Below are 23890 nucleotides of genomic sequence, written 5' to 3'. Positions count from 1 at the left end.
CCCATTCGTTATTCGTTCCTAATTTTCAGCTTCACGATTTTTACGCAATAAAATTTTATACACCTGTTCGGTTTATAAATGATTCAATTCAAATTTAACAGAATTAAAGTTGAAATAATCATTTGTACTTCATTAAAAGGTTCTTTCAGCATCTCGTTTTAATATTTTTATTGGTAATATTTTGTTGATCGTTATATATAAATGGAGTTTTTCAAAGGAGAGACATTTTAAGGTAGGAAATGGACATACATTTATAATAAGAATTCAGAAGAAAGAATATTTCATACAGAAAGAAATATTCCGTATGTATAAATAACTACGCTCTGAATTTTATATGTATCGGATATTCCTTCTGGTTAATGTATCTGATGTTTTTTCACGCGAGATAGCGTATATTTGCATCTATATGTCTCTTCGTTTCTCAGTAGTAAAACTTAGCATTCCTGCGGCTGATAAGTAGTTACGCACTGACAACGAGAAACATAAAATGAGTAAGAAGCATGAGACATTCTATAAGAAAAATATAGTTGTTTTTATCTTTCATTGCATATTCGTCAGAATATTGTTAATAAATATTTAAGTTAAGATTTCAGTTGAAATAAATACATAGGATTAGACATTTATTTATATATGTATCTATGAACGCATTTGACATAAAATTTTGATAACGACTAAAATTATATATTCTGATATTAAATTAATTTAATGAGAATAAAAAACTAATTTTTTTAAACAAGATTTTGTATAAAGTTATATTTATTAGGAAAAGTTCGTTCATCCCTTTATAATATGATAGGATTAGACTCATAGCTGTGTAAATCATTTCATGGAATAGTATATGTGTGCGTGTGTGTTCTAAGTTTTTACTATAAAAATGCTAAATGTACTAGGAGACGTTTTTAAAAATTCATACATTTTTCTTCATCAAACATATCAATCGTTATATTGAAAAGTTAATTATCTTTTATTTGTTTCGAGCTGCACATTGATTGAGACATTCGTGTTGGTTATAATTGCGAATTTAACGCAACGAAGTTGTTTGAATCCCTTGCAAGCATGTAAATATATCTTCGAATTAATTGGTCAATTACTTGAGGTTGGAATTGAAAGAAAGGGAAAGGTGGAGGAGAAGTCTTGCGTTTGAATGCGGGACGCTTTTAAAGCCCACAGTTCGCTGAAATTGCCAGAGAATTCAATTAAATGGCAAATTAAACCATTGAACTGAATCTGTTTCCAATCGCGAGCTTAGAAATTCTATCCTTTGAATTTTTATATCAGTCAACTTTCTTTTTGTACGTACGGTAACGAATATAATTCATGAATTAATGAAGTATGTAATTGGATGAAAGTTCTTCTTCCTGGATTCAGTTTAGACTAAGAAAAATTATATAATAACGAAATTATCAACTTAAAATTGATAGAGTGTGATAGTTTTTTTTTTTTTTTTTTTTTTTTTTTTTTTTGCGTGAGGAGGGGAAAATGCTGTTACGCATACCCAGTGATCCGCATCACTGGGTTATGTGGGACTCGGGCGGATGTTGTTGCCATACCCACTAAAAACCCCTCCTCCTTTTTCCTTTACTTTGAGGACAGACAACCCCGGTAAAACCTGTCGGCAGTCATCAGGGTTGTCCTTTCATGCCCCGTTGTATCTTCTTCGTCGGGCAGCTATTCTGTATATTCAGTATTGCTCTCGTCATCTTCTCAGATAGTTCAGAATACTGGGCTGATCTCCTTCTGTGGTTCTTTGTTGTCTTGTATCTCTGCCTTCACTGCTCCGCGTAGTTGTTGTTGCTCTCGTTCTCCTCTTTGCTTCCTTCAAGGCCTTCGCTGTCACCCTCCTGTGAGACATGACGGTCTTGCGAAATTGCCTGAATTTATCTCAGCTCTCGTTCTTGGCGGTCACCGTGGCGATCAGATTGTCCACGTCTATGTTCTCGCCAAGAGCGTTCTCCAGCTCAATCCTTCTGTACGTTCACTTCGGGCACGTGAAGAGGGCGTGCTCTGCATCGTCGTTAGGGTCTCCACAGTCGAGACAGTTGCTGTCGCTGCACTTGCCAATCCTCTTTCTATAGACACCGAAACTCCTGTAGAGGTGGCCGTGTGTGCGTTATATATTTATTGGACGTGCGTGATAGCTGTGGTAGTTGGGCCTGGTCCGCTGTAATTGTCACTGGGGGCTGTAGATGTCGCTGCCGTCGTCCGACACTAGTTAGTGTCGAGTGCCGCCACGCTCCCATGCCCGGTTAACAGCTGCATGGTGTGATGATCGATGTCCATCTTCTTTTTGGTAAATAGCAGCGCACTCGGTATTAATTTCCTTGCGCCTCCAGTTCCCCCTTCAGCTCGTTGCCGTCATCCGCGCCGATCTTGGTCTTATGGATCTTGTTCCATTCGTAAGTCTCTCCGAGCATCTTTATCTTTATGTAGATCGGGAGATTTCCGGTCAACACGCAAAGTGCCGCGTGAGAGACGGTACGATATGCCGTCGTTGTTATGCACAGGGCCGTTCGTTGTGCCCGTTTCAGCTTCTTCCTGTTCTTATCGGTATTCGCTAAGCTAATTCTTCTTTCTGAACCCATACTGCCTCCGATGGAACGGGTCCGTTCCGATGCATCTCTCGATGATCTTCTTAAAGCATTTTTCCCAGATCTTGTTCATGGCTGGGAGTATGCTTATCGGCCGGTACGCGTTAGGGAGACTGGGATCCTTTCCCGGCTTCCTTAGCAGTATTACTCTGGCCGTCTTCCAGCAGTCTGGTTCCAGCTTGCTTCCAGCTCCTGCTTCCAGCAGTCCAGGAGTCTTCCATCGACTCCTGCAGCCTTCTTGGTGTTCATTCTTCCGGCGGCATCGACGACATCGCCTTCGCCGATGACGACGCTGAAGCTGATGTCTCCTTCTTCTTCGGTCTCTGCCTCTTCGCGGCCCTCGTAATGGGAGGGTCCGTGTCCCATGGTGAATAGCCTCTGTAGGACTGCTTCCACCATGTCGATCGGCATGTCGTTGGTTGGTTTCTTGCTTTTGCATCTCTTCATGACTGTGCGATAGGGTTTGCCTTCTTGCTTTCCTGTATGGATGGAAACGCGTTCGAAAAGTAGAACGGAGTAATTAGCGATGCACGATCCCAGGCTGGTGAATATTTTTCCATCGGGAAAAGTCAGGTCGAGCGATACAAGATTTATATGCTCGTTCTGCCAGTTATTTCAACGTCTGTTACGCGATAGAAAATGAACATAAATGAATAATAAATGTATTACAGCCATAAAGATTGCTTGATGTACGCCACCGTTTTTCCCCTATTTCTCCGATACAATTTTCCTTTTTTTTTTCTTTGCCAAACACTTTACTAATCGGTACGTATTCGAATTATCCTCAATTATTCTCGGTTGTTTCCGTTTCCTTTGGATTTACATAAGTACTCGTTTGATGTACGTGCAGAGTGAGATAATAACTATTAACAGCTATAAAATAAGAAGCGAAAATACGTTGAAACTCGACTTCTAGATTCGCGAGACTTTGCAGAGCTTCGAAACTCTCGTGTTTCAAACCTAATAAAAAGTTGTAGAGGGAGAATTACATTGCGAGATCTGTTAAGGAAAATCGTATCGTTGTAATAGGATTATTTCAGCGAGGGAAATTCCGTGTTGCGTGTAACGCGTTGCAAAGCCATGAGCTTTCTTTCGGGTTAATATACATAATCGCCTTATCGAACTTTCCATCTAAACCGTTGCGCTCACACGTGAATTTTGCATTTCAATCTTCTTACTTGCAGTCCAGTCCAGTTTAGTGTGACTAAGCTAAATGTTTCAGCCCTTCCAGGTAGAATATGTTTTATAGAGAGACGTACAACTCTATGAAGGGGAGATCAATAAATTGGGTTATCTTTAAATCACTGACAATTATTTCATCGACACGATTTCACCGACAGCGAATCCACCGGCAATGTCTATCAAAGTTTATGTACCGATACACCGAGTGAAATCACCCACAATCATTTCACCAATATTCTCCTTTGTCGATAATTATCATGTTTGCCACTACATGTTATCGTTGATTATATGTCTTTATTTACACATTCGTTTACGCGCATAACGAGATAAACGAAGAAACGAAAATGATATGTTGTCATGATGTATTGTTAAATTACTAATTAACACGAGTTATATATCTACCTACATGAAAGCTTCTAAATATCAATTATAATTCATGAAAGCACACAAGCTATTTTGCTATACACAAATGGAATTATAAGGAAATGTTACGTGCTAATGATTTAACGAAATTTATTCTTCTGTACATTTGACATTTCTGTATTATTACTTGTGTACTTTCTGCTCTTGTTTACGTCATCGGAAGTAAAATTACGTTAAGCGAATCAGCTAATCTATTTGAGCGATTCAATGGCTCGGTCTTCTCTTATGCGACTACCAAGTAGAAGATAAGTTCTTGGTTATATAACATTTTATAACATCCAAATTAACTTTTTTTTTCTTTTTCTTTTTCTTTCTCTTTTTCTTTTGTTCCCCTTTTTCTATTTCTTTTTTTTTCCTTTCTTTTTTTCTTTTTTTTCCCTTTATCTTTTTCTTTTTTTTTCCTTTCTCTTTTTCTTTTTTTTTCCTTTTTCTTTCTCTTTTTTTTTTTACGTGGAGGACACCAAGCCACTTTTGAGGGGGGGGGGGGGGGACGTGGCGTGGTAGTGAACATCCAAATTAACTGGGGCACTAATTAGCTGAAGCTTCTAGTCAAACCAGGTATCAGTCTTTGTACGCAAAGGCATTCATTACAATCGTTTATAGTTTGAAGAAACACCGTTACAAATTCGTGATATAAGAGAAAGCGATTCAAAGCTCGGATTCATTTGTTGGAACGACGCCGTGGGCAAAAGTAGATAATGGAAAACTTTCTTCCAAGACCAATTGATAGCGCTGACGTAATTAAAATGTGACGATATTGCCAGCGACGTTTCTCCAAATAGACGACTAACTTATTTACGAATTGCCGCAACACGATTGCCGCTGGTGATACGGTTAGTAATCACTTTATTGAATTTTCGCTTGACGTGACATCGTCGAGTTCCTAGAGAGATTCTTCTCCCTTGTAAAACTATGTTTCTGCAACGACTGTATTTGTTGAATTACCGTTCGTGAACAAGTCCTTCTCTTTATTACGTGTAATAGATACTTCTTTTGAAGTTTTAAATTACATTGGTAATTTTCTATAATTTATTACTCGAATATGGTAATTTTTTCTTAAAAAGTTTGCTTTTTCTACAATTATTTTACTACAAAACCCATCAAAAACATGATGTATGTATATATACCCTCAAATATTATCGGTTTATTCTCAAGCTATAGTTCAATTTCGGAAATTGCCAATTAAAATCATAAAAAAAACACAGAAAGTTCGTTAAAATATGCGATTTTCCAATCAAGATATAGAATTTATTCGAGTAATATAGATTACAGTAGCGATGGTGACGGCAACGATGAATGGACTGATTCTTCGTGCGAAAATAAATTGGAAGCGCAGAACGATGCATTGTTTCAGGGAATATCGATTTTCAAGCATGGTTTTAAAGTACGTGTGCGCGTGACTAGGTTTGTTAATTAATGCCGCTCCCAGGTTTTCAATATATAAATGTGACACCTACATATCTTTAAGCTTAAAACAATTGGACTAACAATTTCATTAAATTTAAATCAATATTTATCTTTTTAAACGCAACAATATTTTTAATGACAACTTCACGTGTAAATCAAGTGCATACATATTCGATCGTTCTTGAAAACCTGATTCTCTGCGAAGAGAAAAAATCCTTGAATAAAGATTTGATCTACGTTTTATATGCTACGTTTTACATCCACCTCTTTTCAGATATACCCCTCTATTTAAAATCATAGATCGTCACACTCTATAGGTATTTCCCTGAAAAGGTTAAAGTCGTTTTGTATAAAAGCCAATTCAAAGGGGAAGGAAATTCTGCGAAAAATTCTTTCAGATTTCCCTATGTTTGAGCTCGAATCAAAGCAATCCTGTATAATAGGATAGGATGATAGGATGATTCTGTATTATTCCTTGTGTACTTTCTGTTCCTGTTATTTACAATAGGATGATTATGCGTTTAACTTCTCATAGAATCTCTCTGATTCCGTATGATATCGTCAGTGTTTTTGAAATATGTTATTGATGTCGTAACGTCAACCGTTTCCAGTGCAAATTCAATTTCGAATCGCAATTTCCATGTTTGCGTGGCAAAAGCGTAAAATCGATAACGCACGCAAACATGTCTTCTTTGCTAATGGCGTACTATAAATATAAATATTTGAATAAATATTGCGAATTTCATATTGCTAAAAGATTTATACTATTCGTTCGTAAATAATCGTCGGATCTATATTTAAGTGGAAACTGCTGCATTAGATCTCTTTTCTTACTTAAAACTATTTGGATTGGTAACTTGGATGTAGCATGTAATTTATTCTTCCTTTATAAATAGTGTACAGAAGATACCAATTCAAGGAAATGGAAGGAAAGTCTAAAAGCAAAGAAAATCTACAGGAAGATAAAACGTTCGAGCCTTGCCAGGCTATATAAGATGCTAAATAATTTCATTTTGACAATGGTCCTACATCCTACTATGCATAAATTTAATATTAATATCAGCAGGTTTCATGCCAAGTATTACATCTAACGTATAACCACAAGCCCTGGTTTTAAATGCCTTATAGTAACACCGAAAAGATTATTCAGTTGGATGTCTGACTCAACATCAATATTTTACTTAGAAGATAATACGTCGAGAGCATGTTGGTGGATGGAATGGGAGATGAATGAAGGCTTACTTCTGTAAAATACGTAAAATGGTAGTCGGAATGAATTTTGGCGCTTGGGGACAGAAAAAGAGCTGACTGACACTGTCATACACCTGAATTTATAAAATTTTGAAAATCGATGTAACCTTTGAACTTTATCGTATTCTGTTTCATAGCACAAATTATTCTTCCCGAAATGTACGTTTAGTGTTATAATATATTTGACCAACGGTTCTCAAATACTAGTTTTGCAAAAGCAATGGTGGAATTGGAGCAATTCTTTCTTCTTTCATTCTTTGAATGACCTGGATTTTCGAGTAGTCTAGTGACGATTGATCCGTACAATTAATCGATTTCTTTTTATTACACAAGTGCAAGAAATTCCGCTTTGAACGCAGATGTTGCAACATCGAATGCCTGAACCCCACAGAAGATCCGACCGCATTTAATGTCACTACCGTCGATGATTCACCCAGAAATGGTTCACTTCAGAACCATAGTCCCATATCTGGAAGCGTCAATCACTATGTGTCACATAGTCATATGTGGATGCTGAGCTTATTGATGGTAATTGTAATATTTTAATTTTTTTTATTCTATATTTTCGACTTCTTTTTTCGAGTAGAATCACCAATTTTCCGCTTGTACTATCAATTACCAACCAGCCCGTATGACAAAATTCTATTTTAAACACAAAACTCGCCATGAGTGGCTATTTTGTTTACGAAATTAAACGAATTTAATAAATGAAATGGCAAGGAAGGAACTACAAGTGACCGTCAAACTATTTTTATGCTTGAAAAGTAATTCGCGAAGTAATATAAAATAATACTACTGATTTGTGTCTCTTTCAGAACTTTTTCTTAATCTCTTGTTTTTTCCCTTCAAATTTATTATTTATTATTTATTCGGTGTCACGAAAACCGATTAAATATTGTCAGTTCTCGTTCAATTGTCACTTCAAAGTTGTTAGTTCAAAGGTTCTCATACATCATAAAGCAAGGGACCAAATCTTTAACTTATTACAAATTAAACCTTTTATTGTAATTACGAAAATTATGAAAGTCCCAAGCGAAACAAGTAGGGAACATGAACTGCTCAGCGAACCAAAGAACGGCTCAGTGACAAAATTAATAAAGTAAGGATCACAAATATTACAACATTACACTCTTACATCACATAATAGTTCTCTATACAAAAGATATATAGCGAATCGACTTTTCACAACGATAAGAATCAACAGAACCAATTAAGACCAGGCGAAACTCTCATAAGACAACAATATCAGAGGGATCAAATCAGCGATTTTAATCTATGTTACAAATTATAGTTATCAAGAAAAATTGCTCTTTTCACGAAAATTATGCTGATGACACACTCACAATGCATTTTATATTTGATAGTCGGATGTGCTCGTGGCCATCAGGAGTATAAAGACGACGTTTTTAGAAAATGACAGCGCTGTCGGGTTTTAAAAGCTTTTATTTTTTTATTCATCATTACGAAGATTGTGATGGAAGAACGTAATGGGGTAAAATCTGACTATTCCTTAATGAAGAATGCTTAAAGAGATTCTATAGAAAACGGTGATCGTTTCGTTGGGTAGTTCATTCGAATTTTGATCAGGATTATTGAGATAGAAGGGTCGAGAGCTTCGTGGAATATAAACTTTGACGCTTCGACGCTTCATCTCTTTTCAAGCTCACCAGTCACAAACCATGGTTCACTGAATATATCTTTTTGGAAAATCCTTTTTGGATTTTCGTACGAGAAACATGGTATGTTTGACAAGGGATTTTCTTTTGAGGCAATTTAGAGTGACAAAAAGGTCTTTCTGTTAGGTAGCTTGACGAGAAAAATGTTTTATTAATAACGTAAATGGAACGAGTAGTTACGAATTTAAATAGAATATGACCAAATGGAATATATATCTTCTCTTCGACTTTCATAAGCTGAAAGCCCCGTATCTAAATTTTATCTTAATTATTTGAAGCAAAAAGTATGTTTTCTGAAACTTTCGTTTCTCGTGATGAGTACTTTATGATGCAATAAAAAATTTTGTCTGAAAATTATACTCAAGATCAATTTCATGATCCATTTTCTCTAACAGATCTCCATCTTCCACAGCTATAACAAATAATTTTTTCACACTCTATACATTTAACATCGATTATAATTCTGATAATTGAAACACCGAACATCAATGTGTTTATTCACTACGCCAACACAGATAACAATTAACATTGATATATAATATATATTTGACGATATATATCTGAAAGAATAGAAATTTCATTTAATCGACTATATGACCATACTCGGTTAAGTACCAACAACGACTATCTATCAACCTTATCTTACTTCCTCAAAGATATAGAAAGACTTTAAAAATTTCAGCCATGTGATTTGGTCCTTTAAAATTTAGAAGTAATATAACGATAAAATACCATCAAAACCTTTAAATTTAACGCACGAAAACATGTCTTCTTTGCTAATGGCGTACTATAAATATAAATATTTGAATAAATATTGCGAATTTCATATTGCTAAAAGATTTATACTATTCGTTCGTAAATAATCGTCGGATCTATATTTAAGTTGAAACTGTTGCATTAGATCTCTTTTCTTACTTAAAATTATTTGGATTGGTAACTTGGATGTAACATGTAATTTATTCTTCCTTTATAAATAGTATACAGAAGATACCAATTCAAAGAAAGTTCAGCAAACTGACAATATTTAATCGGTTTTCGTGACACCGAATAAATAATAAATAATAAATTTGAAGGGAAAAAACAAGAGATTAAGAAAAAATTCTGAAAAATTCTGACACAAATCAGTAGTATTATTTTATATTACTTCGCGAATTACTTTTCAAGCATAAAAATAGTTTGACGGTCACTTGTAGTTCCTTCCTTGCCATTTCATTTATTAAATTCGTTTAATTTCGTAAACAAAATAGCCACTCATGGCGAGTTTTGTGTTTAAAATAGAATTTTGTCATACGGGCTGGTTGGTAATTGATAGTACAAGCGGAAAATTGGTGATTCTACTCGAAAAAAGAAGTCGAAAATATAGAATAAAAAAAATTAAAATATTACAATTACCATCAATAAGCTCAGCATCCACATATGACTATGTGACACATAGTGATTGACGCTTCCAGATATGGGACTATGGTTCTGAAGTGAACCATTTCTGGGTGAATCATCGACGGTAGTGACATTAAATGCGGTCGGATCTTCTGTGGGGTTCAGGCATTCGATGTTGCAACATCTGCGTTCAAAGCGGAATTTCTTGCACTTGTGTAATAAAAAGAAATCGATTAATTGTACGGATCAATCGTCACTAGACTACTCGAAAATCCAGGTCATTCAAAGAATGAAAGAAGAAAGAATTGCTCCAATTCCACCATTGCTTTTGCAAAACTAGTATTTGAGAACCGTTGGTCAAATATATTATAACACTAAACGTACATTTCGGGAAGAATAATTTGTGCTATGAAACAGAATACGATAAAGTTCAAAGGTTACATCGATTTTCAAAATTTTATAAATTCAGGTGTATGACAGTGTCAGTCAGCTCTTTTTCTGTCCCCAAGCGCCAAAATTCATTCCGACTACCATTTTACGTATTTTACAGAAGTAAGCCTTCATTCATCTCCCATTCCATCCACCAACATGCTCTCGACGTATTATCTTCTAAGTAAAATATTGATGTTGAGTCAGACATCCAACTGAATAATCTTTTCGGTGTTACTATAAGGCATTTAAAACCAGGGCTTGTGGTTATACGTTAGATGTAATACTTGGCATGAAACCTGCTGATATTAATATTAAATTTATGCATAATAGGATGTAGGACCATTGTCAAAATGAAATTATTTAGCATCTTATATAGCCTGGCAAGGCTCGAACGTTTTATCTTCCTGTAGATTTTCTTTGCTTTTAGACTTTCCTTCCATTTCTTTGAATTGGTATCTTCTGTATACTATTTATAAAGGAAGAATAAATTACATGTTACATCCAAGTTACCAATCCAAATAATTTTAAGTAAGAAAAGAGATCTAATGCAACAGTTTCAACTTAAATATAGATCCGACGATTATTTACGAACGAATAGTATAAATCTTTTAGCAATATGAAATTCGCAATATTTATTCAAATATTTATATTTATAGTACGCCATTAGCAAAGAAGACATGTTTTCGTGCGTTAAATTTAAAGGTTTTGATGGTATTTTATCGTTATATTACTTCTAAATTTTAAATGTGACCATTTTAATGTGACCAAATCACATGGCTGAAATTTTTAAAGTCTTTCTATATCTTTGAGGAAGTAAGATAAGGTTGATAGATAGTCGTTGTTGGTACTTAACCGAGTATGGTCATATAGTCGATTAAATGAAATTTCTATTCTTTCAGATATATATCGTCAAATATATATTATATATCAATGTTAATTGTTATCTGTGTTGGCGTAGTGAATAAACACATTGATGTTCGGTGTTTCAATTATCAGAATTATAATCGATGTTAAATGTATAGAGTGTGAAAAAATTATTTGTTAGAGCTGTGGAAGATGGAGATCTGTTAGAGAAAATGGATCATGAAATTGATCTTGAGTATAATTTTCAGACAAAATTTTTTATTGCATCATAAAGTACTCATCACGAGAAACGAAAGTTTCAGAAAACCCCTGGATCGTAAATAATTCGTTCTTTTGAAAAAAGCTGTTTAAAATTTCTTATACTAATCCCTATACTAATTGTGTATACTAATTGTATTTAGTATATTATGTTATAAATAATGGTTAATATAAGTATCAAAATAAATAGACAACAATTAATTAGATAACATCGTAATAACATAATATAATATAATGGGCGTAATCATATACAGTAAAACTTAGAAAATATGCTCTGGATGAATTCGGTGAAAATTATCCTTTGTTCCGTGGTATATATAGGCAAAAACGAATGGTAGACCGCAGCATAATAGTTTCCAACCATCCACAATTGTTCTAATTCCTCACTCGACGTCTTTCATGTTCATTCATGTAGGAAAAAGTATGTTATCGTTTAATAATAAGCTTTTAAGCGTTTAATAACATCTCGTCGAGTAGAAATTCCACACGAAGCAGTGAGAAAAATAATATTTGAAGAAGATCTATGTTCTCAGCTTCGTCGTGTGCAAGAACTTTGTAGGATAGATTGTATCATGCGATGAAAATTTTATACTTGTAAGTTAAGAAAATTGGAACGAAAATTCACGTTGTCTCAAAGATATCTTGTTTTTGGATAGAAATAGTTACTTTACTAACAACATTCTCAATATTAAGGATATGAACATCTTTGATTTAATCAAAGCCGCTGGAATACGCTAGATATTTCATATCTGACTTAAACATGTACTGCGACGAGCGAAAAAAGTAAACACATAAATGTAAAAGACTAATTTTTCAAGTGATCGGTAAAGATTAGGTAACAGTAACTACAAGTTATTATTAACGAAATGTAATAGTTAATTTTCATTAACATTAATAATGTACAAAACATTTTACAAAAATGGACATCTCAAACCATGTTTACAGTTTTGCACATTAATTATACTCGTCGAATCAAGGTTTCAACATAGGTATTTCGTCCACTAGTACTACTTCACGTTTATTATATCCAATAGAATTAACTACTATTTAGGTAAATTATTTTGTGGAATGGTCAAATAATGCTCTTTTCTCATTATACCTTCGACATTCGCTTTCTACATAAAATCAACGGGCTGTGTTTACACTTTTGCTTGTCACGGCGTATCAAGGAAGATTGAAATGTAAAGTAATTCGCACAAAAAAGTAGATATTAGTATTGATGTTATTGTATTCCATATTTGACCTTAAAATATGAATAAAATCAGTCTAAGTATTAATGAAATTTCAAACATTTTTTCTAAAACAACGGAACTTTCCTTTCTAATGAGCACTATATGATGCAATAGAAAAACAATTTGACACTGAAAATTGTGGTCAAGATCAATTTTGCGCTACACTTATTTAACCAATTTTCATCAAATCGAAGGTGTAGAATGGCTTGAAAAAAATACCGCGATAAATACTTTTTTGACACTTTGTACAAAGGTGTATATCAATGTGTATATCGATACACATACTCTGTATGTGCATATCCGTGGTATATATATCCGTTTTTCGAAGCAAAATGTCATCTACCTGTTCAAAAGAGCAAAGCAAAAACATTACATAGAGGGTTTGTTACTGTTAACACTCTCTATTTCCGTGCGTAAAGTATCCAACCAGATATCCAGGAACAGCTTTCAGGGAACGAGATTGAATATTTGATCGAATATATTTAATATGGCAATGTTACGTATAACAATATACGTATGGAATTTTAAAAGTCACGAGGGTTGCAGCGGACTCAATTTTAATGTACATTAAACATTTTGCTCATTGATGACCTTACCTTAATTTTTTTCTCCTTCCTCACTTTCTTCTCCTATGCGAGTGACACAGCAAGATTGATAGTAACAAGCGATTTCATTAAAACACAATCTCCTTTTCCATTTGATGAACACGATACGAGACGAGGGAATGATTTAGGAACACGACTTTCGAGCGGTTTCAACAACTATTAAGTTTCATTTATAGCAACGAACACTGCCAAAGACGTAATCAATAAGATTCGCGTAGGTGCCGTAGATGACGTAGATGAAAAAACGTAGATCAAACGTAAATGACGAAATTATACATTAATTTATTTTAACGCGTTAAAATTACGCTAATGACAGTTGTTCCATTCAATTTGTTCACATATTTGAGCCCTATATGGAACAAAGTGAACGGAACATCTGCAAACGTGTTAACCGGACAACGACGAATTTTCACATCTACTCCACGAAGCTTCACATATATCAATGACCACTACCGTAGTCATGGTCAAACATAGATGACGAAGTTATGTATTGATTCACTTTAACACGTTCAGATTACGCTAGTGACACTTGCGCAGTACTATTTGTTCATATATTTAAGCCCTATATGCAACAAAGTGAACGTAGCATCAGCAAGCGTGTTAATTGGACAACCACGAATTTTCACATATATTGCACGAAGATTCGTATATAACAATGATCACTGCCATAATCATGGTCAAACGTAGATGACGAGATTATGCATTAATTCACTTTAAAAATTACGCTAGTGACACTTGCGCAGTACTATTTGTTCATATATTTAAGCCCTATATGCAACAAAGTGAACGTAGCATCAGCAAGCGTATTAATTGGACAACCACGAATTTTCACATATATTGCACGAAGATTCGTATATAACAATGATCACTGCCATAATCATGGTCAAACGTAGATGACGAGATTATGCATTAATTCACTTTAAAAATTACGCTAGTGACACTTGCGCAGTACTATTTGTTCATATATTTAAGCCCTATATGCAACAAAGTGAACGTAGCATCTGCAAGCGTGTTAGTTGGACAACGACGAATTTCGTTTCGCAAACACCGACACGTGATACATTTTGAAGTTACGTGGATGCGAGAGTAATTCGTTCCCTTAAATTGCTCAATTTCCATTTCTTTCGCCATGTATATTCGAGTATTGCATTTGAATTGCAGAGCAGTGGGAAGTAACGGCGCACGTCGTTGATATATCGACAGGAACATGAATTCTTTTTTCATAGGATGAATACTTTTTTCATCGAATTATTAAACCGAATCAAGTTTTCAAATCCAATCATTTAATTTCATCGTTTTACATCGAACGTTTCAATCTTTTTTCTTTTAAATACCTTACCTATATTTCATCTCGTTGAATATTCCATATTTTTAATGCTACTACCACTTATTGGTAATTTCAAATATGTAATTATCGTTCTGAAGTTAGAAATTCGAAATAACATTCGTCAGTATATGATTCTACGTTTTATATAGAGTAATAAAAATGATACAATGAGTTTCGGTAAATAACCAATAAAAATTTTTGTTCCTTTTTCTTTTTCTTTTTTTTTTTTTTTTTTTTTGGTTTTATGTATCCAAGGTCGAGAATAAACTATGTGCACGTTTCTTGTATTCGTTTCTTGTATTTTTATGAGGAATTCAGTCTTTTTACGCCACAAGAGTCTCAACGTTTTCGTTTTCACGCCTACGTTACGCTCGTTAAACACGTTCCAACAAGACCATGAATAAGGATAACAGCTTTAATGTTTTCACATGTTTGACACAATGTTTCACACAAAAACGTAGACTAAGAAGCATATGGCAGACCCATAGAACACCGGAGGACAAACGCAAACTAAACAACGCAACTAGAAAACTATCCTAAACTATAAAAAACTACAATAATGACCGTTTTCACAAATATCTCGCCAGCTTGTCCCCCACAGCCGACTCCAACTACTCACTATGGAAGGCCTCCAGGAAACTCACGCGCCTCCCACAAATAATACCTCCAATCCGCCGTCCGCAGGGTGGATGGGCGCGTAGCCCTATAGAAAAAGCCAACCTATTTGCCAAACACTTGACTGAAGTATTCCAACTCCATTCCTCCATAGCTGCAGCGGACGTTACCGAATATCTGCACACTCCCTTCCAAATGTCCCCTCCTATTGAACCCTTCACTTCTTCAGAGATCATAGAAGCAATCAGTCGCCTAAACCCCAAGAAAGCAGCAGGTCACGACCTAATAGGAAATAAAGCAATCAAGGAACTTCCGATAAAAGGGATTGCACTCATCGCATCAATCTTTAACGCTATCCTCCGCCTTCAACACTTTCCCTAGGCTTGGAAAATCCCACTGATCACCCTCATCCCTAAACCCGGTAAACCAATATATGAAACCAGCTCCTATCGCCCAATCAGTCTTTTACCTACCCTGTCTAAACTATTCGAGAGGATGCTCACGAATCGTCTCCTTCCACTCCTAGAAGAATTGAAAACACTCCCAGACCACCAATTCGGCTTCCGAAAACAACACTCAACAGTAGAGCAAATCCACCGCATAACCCACATGATCAGCCAAACCCTTGAAAAGAAAAAATACTGCTCAGCGGTATTCCTAGACATCCAACAGGCATTCGACAAAGTATGGCATAAAGGGCTACTCTACAAGCTCAAAAAGATCCTACCTCATCCATACTACTCCATCTTAAAATCCTACCTAACCAACAGACAATTCATAGTTAAATGTCTAGGCGCCACTTCCGCAACATTCCCAATAGAATCCGGCATACCCCAAGGTAGTGTCCTTGGACCCCTACTGTTTTCCATCTACACTGCCGACTTACCTATAGCAAACGAGGTAACAATAGCAACATTTGCCGACGACATAGCACTATTAGCTACCCACGCAGACCCGGCAATTGCCTCATCCACTCTCCAGCGAAGTATCGACACCATGGAAAAGTGGTTCCAAAAATGGGGTTTCAAAATAAACGAAAAAAAATCCTCTCATGTAACCTTCACGCTCCGAAAACAAACCTGCCCCCAGGTCACCATTAACAACACAATAATCCCAAGCAAGGACTCCGTAAGATACATGGGCATGACCCTGGACAGGAGGCTAACTTGGAAAAAACATATCTCAGAAAAAACAAAGCAACTAAAGGAAAAATTAAGAAAATTCTATTGGTTCACGGGCCGACGCTCCAAACTAAACATACAGAACAAAATAATCCTCTACAAGGCCGTAATAAAACCTGTCTGGACCTATGGAATCCAACTATGGGGAACAGCAAGTAATTCCAACATTGAAATACTCCAACGCTTCCAATCGAAAACGCTAAGATCCCTATCAAATGCACCCTGGTATGTTACCAACGAAACAATCCACCGTGACATCAAGATACCTACAGTCAAAGATGAAATACACAAGTCCAGAAGCAGATATAACACAAGAGCCAACAACCACCACAACCCACTAGTCACCCAACTACTGGACACGACGGACCGATCTACATTTATCATATTTTATATAAAATTAGAAGGGACTTTTAAAAAATTGCATGCAACAACACACTTACAGGTACTCTTAAATTAGTTTTTCTACATGTCCGATTATGTCTTTATATGTATATGTCAATTCAAATTTATTTTCTTAAATGTCCCTTAATGAAAAACTAACACTTCATATTAACTTTGAACTTTTGAGTTCTTAGAATATTCTGATTTAGTCACTGGCTGTACCATAAATTCATTTACAGATATTATATTTCCACCAAGAGCTAGTTTTATTATGAGCCTTCCTGCATCATCATCGAATCCTTCTATTTGACCATAATTATTACTTTGTTCTCCAGCTATAATTTTCACAAATGTTCCTTTCTCGATTTTAACTTCTTCCTCTTCTTTTTTGAAATCTGTATTTTTCTTCTGCAATGCTACTTTGTCTGCTCCAAGACCCATACCTTTTGTCGTAATTCTGGTATGACAGCTGCTACTAATCTGTGATAGTTAGAATAAACGATTGTGAAATAAAAAATGATGTTCTCTGTTTACTTTCCAATAAGTGATGTATTAAATACATATAATTAATTTAATCCAGAGTAAAATTCATACTTTTCATTTCAACCAATTCCCCTTCCTGGTTGCCATCCCATTCCCCTTAACATTGCTACACCAAAAGCATCAATAGGAATTTTTTCATAATCTTCTAACGTAGACTGAAAAATACAAAACGATATTTATAATATGCAAATGTAATACATCTGTGCATTGCACATCAATATGTTGATAACGTACCTGTTCTTTGCCTCTTAATGATTCATCTTCTACTAAAGGTAAAGTTAAATCATTTGTTTTAGTTTCATATTTATTCTTTGACTTAAGTTCCCCAATGATTTCTTTAGTCGCTTGCTCTTCTAAAGTAACAACTTTATTTTCACTATCTTCAACTGGCTCTTTCTTTATTGATATTATTGGCGATGTTTTTCCATTAGATAGCTTTGATTTTGCCTCGTTAACACTAGCGTCTCCTACCTTTTCCTTATCTGCCTTCGGAAGGAAAATGTCTGCATCTATTTTATTAAGAATTCTATCATGCCAGGTTTTTGAACCTAGTAATGGAATAATTAGAGATTCATCTTTTTTTTCTTCCTCATTGAAATAAAAAAATTGTTTTCAAATATATATATTCCGCTATTGGTGATTTTTATAGGTTAGGTTGAGGTTATATGTTTCTTGATTATAAATTTTACTTTTTGAACTCACCCTATTACTTTAATACCTTTCTCATCAAGGCATTCAATGTAATAAACTTTCTTTTTTTCTTGTGGAATAGCATTTTTTAACACAGGTTTCTTAATAGATTTCGCAAAACCGAAGGAAATCTTCTTTCCTTCTTCTGCCATTTATTTGTTATTTTAACACTGACTTATAGATCAATACACATGTATATACTAGACATAAAGATTGATGTCACTTGAATCTACGTACATGAATCTGATATCTTATTATACTTTATTAATCTACTCAAAATTACTTGCACATTACTAAAATTTCATTCCGACAATGTATCAAGCGTCTGAATAAGTGACATTAAAGTAAACATATATCAAAGAGGAAATAAGAAGAACTGACGCCTATGGTTTTCTATGTTACAGAGCTAGTGCTGCATCATACGGCCAAATGCCGAAGGTGGCTTATGCTAGTATATACCTGCCTATACGTTTCAATGAGAAAATCGATATTATGTGTTCATGTGAAAATTCACATTTCCCTAGGAGCTGTATTTTGATAGATTTAAGCTTCTAATGGAGCATTTTAAACGTATAGAGTATACTATGAAGTAGATAGTAGTGCGGATCATTTTATATTCATAGAAAGTTTGAATGTATAGAAATGTACAAAATGCTCATGATATGCAAAAATATGCAAAATATTCAAAGTAAACCAATCATCAAAAAGTTTAGAAGGTGAAACAAATTTCTTTAATAACACCTAGATTAATTTTTATTTGTTAACAATCCCATATATAACCATAGCTTTCGCCCGGCGCATATACGCGCCCATACATGCGTCAATAAGATAAGAGGAAATAAAAGACAAATTATCGATAAAATACACTAACACATATGTAATACGTGGATATATTACCACTCAGATTACACATATTATATATTATAAGGGAATATGTATACCACGTATATATGTAGAACGAACATTTCAAACTTGTTTATAGCCCGTGCGAACACATAAATGCACGCACACGAACAATTTTTCGAACGATAATTATATTAATAATTTATAACCATTTATATTTTTATATTTTTATATTTTTATATTTTTATATTTTTATATTTTTATATGATAAGCATTTATATTTTTTAAAATATGTTCTTATGGCATACATATTTATTCCACGCTTCATATCTATCCACATCCGTAACTGTAGGTGACATTGTTTTTTAACAATTTTGCTATTATTTCATAATTCTTTAATTCATATTTCAAAGTCGTAACAGATGTTTCTTTTTTTTTTTTTTTTTTTTTTCAAGTTTTTCCCATATTGGACTTATTTCGAGCAGCCATGCTTGCTTACAAAGCAATTTTATATCCACGCAAGAATATTTTTCAGTAGATTTTATTATGTGGTTTACAACATCCATATTCTCTAATAACTGGTTGCTAAGGTATAATTTGAACATACCAAGTCGAGTAACTTCATTTGGTAATGATACGTATATTTTCTTTTCAAGGCATCTGCGTAAAGCTGCATCAATGTCCCTAATAATATATTTACAATAAATATTATTGTTCTGTTATATTAATAATAACAAAGGAATATTCCGCACAACACAATAATTAAGATTAAGATAATGAATAATTATGATATTAAGATATTTTCTACTTAGAAAACATTGAAATAGCGTGATATACATAGCAAGGGCAATTAGTTGCAGCCAAAAGAACTACATTAGAATTTTCGTTAGATACTAATCCATCCAATCTAGAAAGAAGTTCTGATCTGAATCTCTTTGCAGGTTCAGACAATGTACAGTTTACTCCTTTATTTGTGCCTATCCAGTCAATCTCGTCGATAAAAATAATTGTAGGCGAAAAATTATAGGCAAGTTCAAATAAAACCTGTTCAGTTTAACAAATGTATTAATGTAACTATTCTATTTATATATGATTATTATTATATATGATATATTCCAGAATCTCTTCTTCATAGACAAAGGAAATCAACTTACACGGATATACTTCTCGGAATCACCTCTCCATTTGCTCACCAATGAGCTGGCCGTTATGTTAAAAAAGGTGCATTGACATTCCAGGGAGAAAATGGGCCTTTAAAAAAGATAAGGTACTTGAGGAGATACACAATGGCCTCCTTAATAGCAGATTTACATTCCTCTAGGCCTACGATGTTGTCCCAATATACATTTAATTTTGTCAGTATGATTTCCTACGACAATACAAAGATGAAATGGCGCATAATCTCCGTATTAATTTCCGTAAGTGTTATGTAATTCGTTATTTAAAGCTTTACTGAAATCAGTATTTACAATACGTATATTAATCGAAAATAACTTACGCATGAAATGTCTTCAATAATCTTCCATAATTCCAGATTGTCTATATAAAGCTTCTGAGCCTATTTTGATATCTTTGATTGCGTGGATTGTTCCATTAAGATGTTAAATAGCTCTCCTCTTCTGATGAAGATTCATCGCTTTCATTGGCGAAAATTGATGTCACTGTCATTGCGAGATTAATATCATCCGTAGCATCACCCCTCATCTTCTGTTGTGCATTCCTCCCTTTCACAGACCCAGATACAGACTCAATTCTCGTTTGTTTGCTAACAGATTTGACACGTTTTACTACTTCTTCAAAGATTGAATGATATTGTAATCGATACGTTGAATACGTTGAGAACGTTGAATAGTGTTAAATAATTTAAATTCTTACACTTTGTTCGCATTTGTCATTTCCCTCGTCTTTATTTCCTTTTCAGTTATTTTCTTGCACAATATAGGATATTTTTGGAATTTCATCTTGTAATAATAATTTTCATATTCTGTAAGAATAATTTCCAAATCGACGTTGTCGCAGACTCGATATTTCCGAGGTAGACGAGCTTCCCGGATTAATACATCGCTAATGTCTACATATCTAAAAAATATAATTTTTAATTCATTGAACAAATTTTATGCTATGAGTACACACTATACGATAATCATCAATTAACTGTTTTATTTCTAGGTAAGACAGACAAAAAGAATGTACTGTCTATTTATTATTATATAAATCCTCGGCGATAATTTTTTGCCTTCTGCCTTTTAATTTCTAATTTTTAAAGTTTGAATTTAAATATATTTTCATTTATAACTAGTTAATCTACGTTATCGATTGAGTTACTCTATAACTACTGAGTTACCGATGTCGATTTTCAAATTTTGGTTCCTTCCCCTCTTTCCGCACTAATTTCTATTTCGATTGGTCGCCGATATTATTCGAAAAAATTGCAACTAAGAAGATATCTAAATATATACACATAATATAAATATATAAACATAATTTTGTTATCTACTATCTTGATACGTGCAAAGATAAATCTTAATGATATATAATACAGCGTAAATGGTTATAAATAATTAATTATTGACAATAATTATAAGAATTATCGAAAGAAAAAATCATAGATACTATGTGCGAGTGTAAAATATCACAAAAAATGAACAACAATTGTGAAAAACGCAATATGGCAAATCAATGACAAAACACACTCATGACTGTCATGGAAGTTCCAAAGTCTTTTCGCAAATTATGAGATATCTTATTTGTGGTACCTTGCAGCGATAAATCACCGTTCATTGTAATAGTTTTAAATGTGATAATGATATCCTTGTATTGACTATCGTTTTTCGATAGTTACGAGAATTTTCGTTTATTACTTTGAGACAATCCGTCACTTCCTTTCTCTTATAAAGTTTCCCTTCAACTCCGTTGAAAACTGAGCATCAAACAGGAGACGAACGATTTGTTGTCATGGCAATGTTAGTTCACACGTAAGCAGGGTGCGAATATAATGATGGAATAGTCGAATCCTGTCTACTGTATAGTAAGATGGATGCGACATGGAAATAGAAAGAGAAGGCTGTATATAAGCATTTTCTGTCCTTGTTTAATCAGGCATGCACACTAGTGGACACTGACGGCGCTCGTTTACCGTTGTTACACATTTCCGGTACAAGTACGCGGGCATTAGAGAAGGACGGAACGGTCTCTCTCTTTACCCCTATATCGCGTTTTTAGTTCGCTCACGCGCTCTGTACTTATATCTATTACATTTCCACCATAAGCAGCGGCCGTGCAGTGACTTACAAAAGTTTCGAACTCGCGGACGTTTAATCACGTTCCCTACTCCGAAGGGGTAAGTACAAAGTTGCTCGTCTCAGTACTCTTGTTAGAAGTTTTATCATCTTTTTCATTTCGTGGCTACAAGTTTCCCAGGAAATTCTTATCGTTTTACAAGGGCTGTGGGACACAGTGACGTCAGCTATCGATCATATACGCGAATTTGTTGTAAATTAATTAGGAGAATATCTGGAGTTGTTTATCGTTGCCAGCTGTAAAATATTAGAATTTTTCATTCATAATTGTCATATTTTCGACTCTTCCGTTGCCAAGACCATCTTGAAAGATTTTTGGTATGTTCCATCACCCTTGTTAAAAGTGTGCCCATTGGTTAGCTATATTGATTTTAAAAACCAATACGTATATCAAGTTTATTATTTAACAGAAACAAAGAAATTCGTTTTATTAACGAATTTTCGATGTTTCTTCTCAATTTCCTTTAGCATCGAACGAAGAACATTATTTGATCAAACGTTTCATCGTTCAGATTATATTTCGTTTAAAAAGATTGAAATTGATATTGAGATAAAATCAAAAAGTATCCGTTGTTCTCGAACATTCTAGTATTCCTTCGCCGCCCGGGAGAAAGACAGGTATGAAGAAAGAGGATATTTTTTTTTATTAACTTTTTAATATTGATATTTCGACAAATATTGACGTGTGCAGTGAGAAAATCGAGTGAAATTTTCAATAATATCGTTTTAATAATTTGTGAAACGAATTAGTTTGGTTTTTTCCATTTTTATTAGTTTCCGTCAGTGCTGATTGACGCGCCACTCCAGTTTCCATTTCCGTTTCTCGAAATTTCCTACGTCCTTGGTCTTTGGGACTCTTTGCCCAGGTAACTGCATTGCTTCTGGGTACGTCTCACCGTTCGGGTCTCTCGAGCTTTCGGTGTCAGTTGTTACCGTTGAAGGAAGAGAAGCTAGTGACGGATATTATCGGATAAATCGTTTATTCTGGAAAAGTTCGAGTAAGTTCGTTCTGTTTGAATAAATCAAGACATAGATCAATTTTTATCGTATCATCGTGATTCGCCATGTCGTACGTTTGGTTTCGGGATACCATATGTTTTTAATTTGGTACTTTTAATTTGACATTTTACGCCTATAATCGTGACAGGAAGATACTTTCAGTGAATTATAAATATTTTAAATTATAAATTATAAATATTTGTTATAAATTACAATCATACTACGGGGAAAAGTGAAACATATGTTTTCTTGTGGAACGATTCATGTGATAGTAAATTATTCGAAGCATAATAATGCAATTATTTCTGTGTTATTGCTTTATCGAAGCATAATAAAGCATTAAACATCTATACGGTAACATTTACGGACGAATATTGGGGTAATATTATCGCGTCGCTTTAATCTGGCATTTAATGCTTTGATTGCGGTCTTTGAAATGGCATCACAGATGCTGGTATAATATCACACGAAAAAGGAAGGACCACCAAGTGCACCAGTGCGTTGCAGCCATCGGGGGTGGCTTTGACGCCGGTGCCGAGGAGAGGCGCAGAACGTGTTCGATCGACCCGCGAACGCAGCCCGTGCTCGTACTGCGACAGAGTTCGTTTCAGTTAGTCTCAGTCGCTGTTTGCCCGTCGACAGCGTATAGTCGCGCCGGCCAACGATTATTTTTTTCTTTTTTTGTTTCTCGATAATTCTCTCGCAACGTTCTATACG

At 34.6% G+C, this 23890-nt stretch overlaps 4 long non-coding RNA genes across 4 annotated transcripts in view; 2 read left to right on the top strand and 2 right to left on the bottom strand.

Annotated features, from left to right (window-relative positions):
- Positions 1 to 3154: 3154 nt before the first annotated feature.
- Positions 3155 to 23890, bottom strand: part of LOC126927463 (uncharacterized) — a 34804-nt gene continuing 14068 nt past the window's right edge. Inside the window, exon 2 of the long non-coding RNA XR_007715505.1 lies at positions 3155 to 4496. This is a non-coding gene — a long non-coding RNA (uncharacterized LOC126927463). The remainder of the gene's footprint in view (positions 4497 to 23890) is intronic.
- Positions 6668 to 23890, top strand: part of LOC126927461 (uncharacterized) — a 34820-nt gene continuing 17597 nt past the window's right edge. Inside the window, exon 1 of the long non-coding RNA XR_007715503.1 lies at positions 6668 to 7379. This is a non-coding gene — a long non-coding RNA (uncharacterized LOC126927461). The remainder of the gene's footprint in view (positions 7380 to 23890) is intronic.
- LOC126927462 (uncharacterized) lies at positions 15715 to 18251 on the bottom strand. The gene is made up of 4 exons (XR_007715504.1): positions 18041 to 18251; positions 17577 to 17930; positions 17394 to 17497; positions 15715 to 17279 (listed from the first exon to the last, which is right to left on the bottom strand). It is a non-coding gene; the product is annotated as an uncharacterized LOC126927462 (long non-coding RNA).
- Positions 20011 to 20752, top strand: LOC126927475 (uncharacterized). The gene is made up of 2 exons (XR_007715518.1): positions 20011 to 20293; positions 20410 to 20752. It is a non-coding gene; the product is annotated as an uncharacterized LOC126927475 (long non-coding RNA).

Source organism: Bombus affinis, unplaced genomic scaffold, assembly GCF_024516045.1.
Source record: "Bombus affinis isolate iyBomAffi1 unplaced genomic scaffold, iyBomAffi1.2 ctg00000119.1, whole genome shotgun sequence".
Classification (NCBI taxonomy): Eukaryota; Metazoa; Arthropoda; class Insecta; order Hymenoptera; family Apidae; genus Bombus; species Bombus affinis.
Note: the sequence above shows the minus strand (reverse complement) of the source record. Positions and strands in the feature narration are given on the sequence as shown.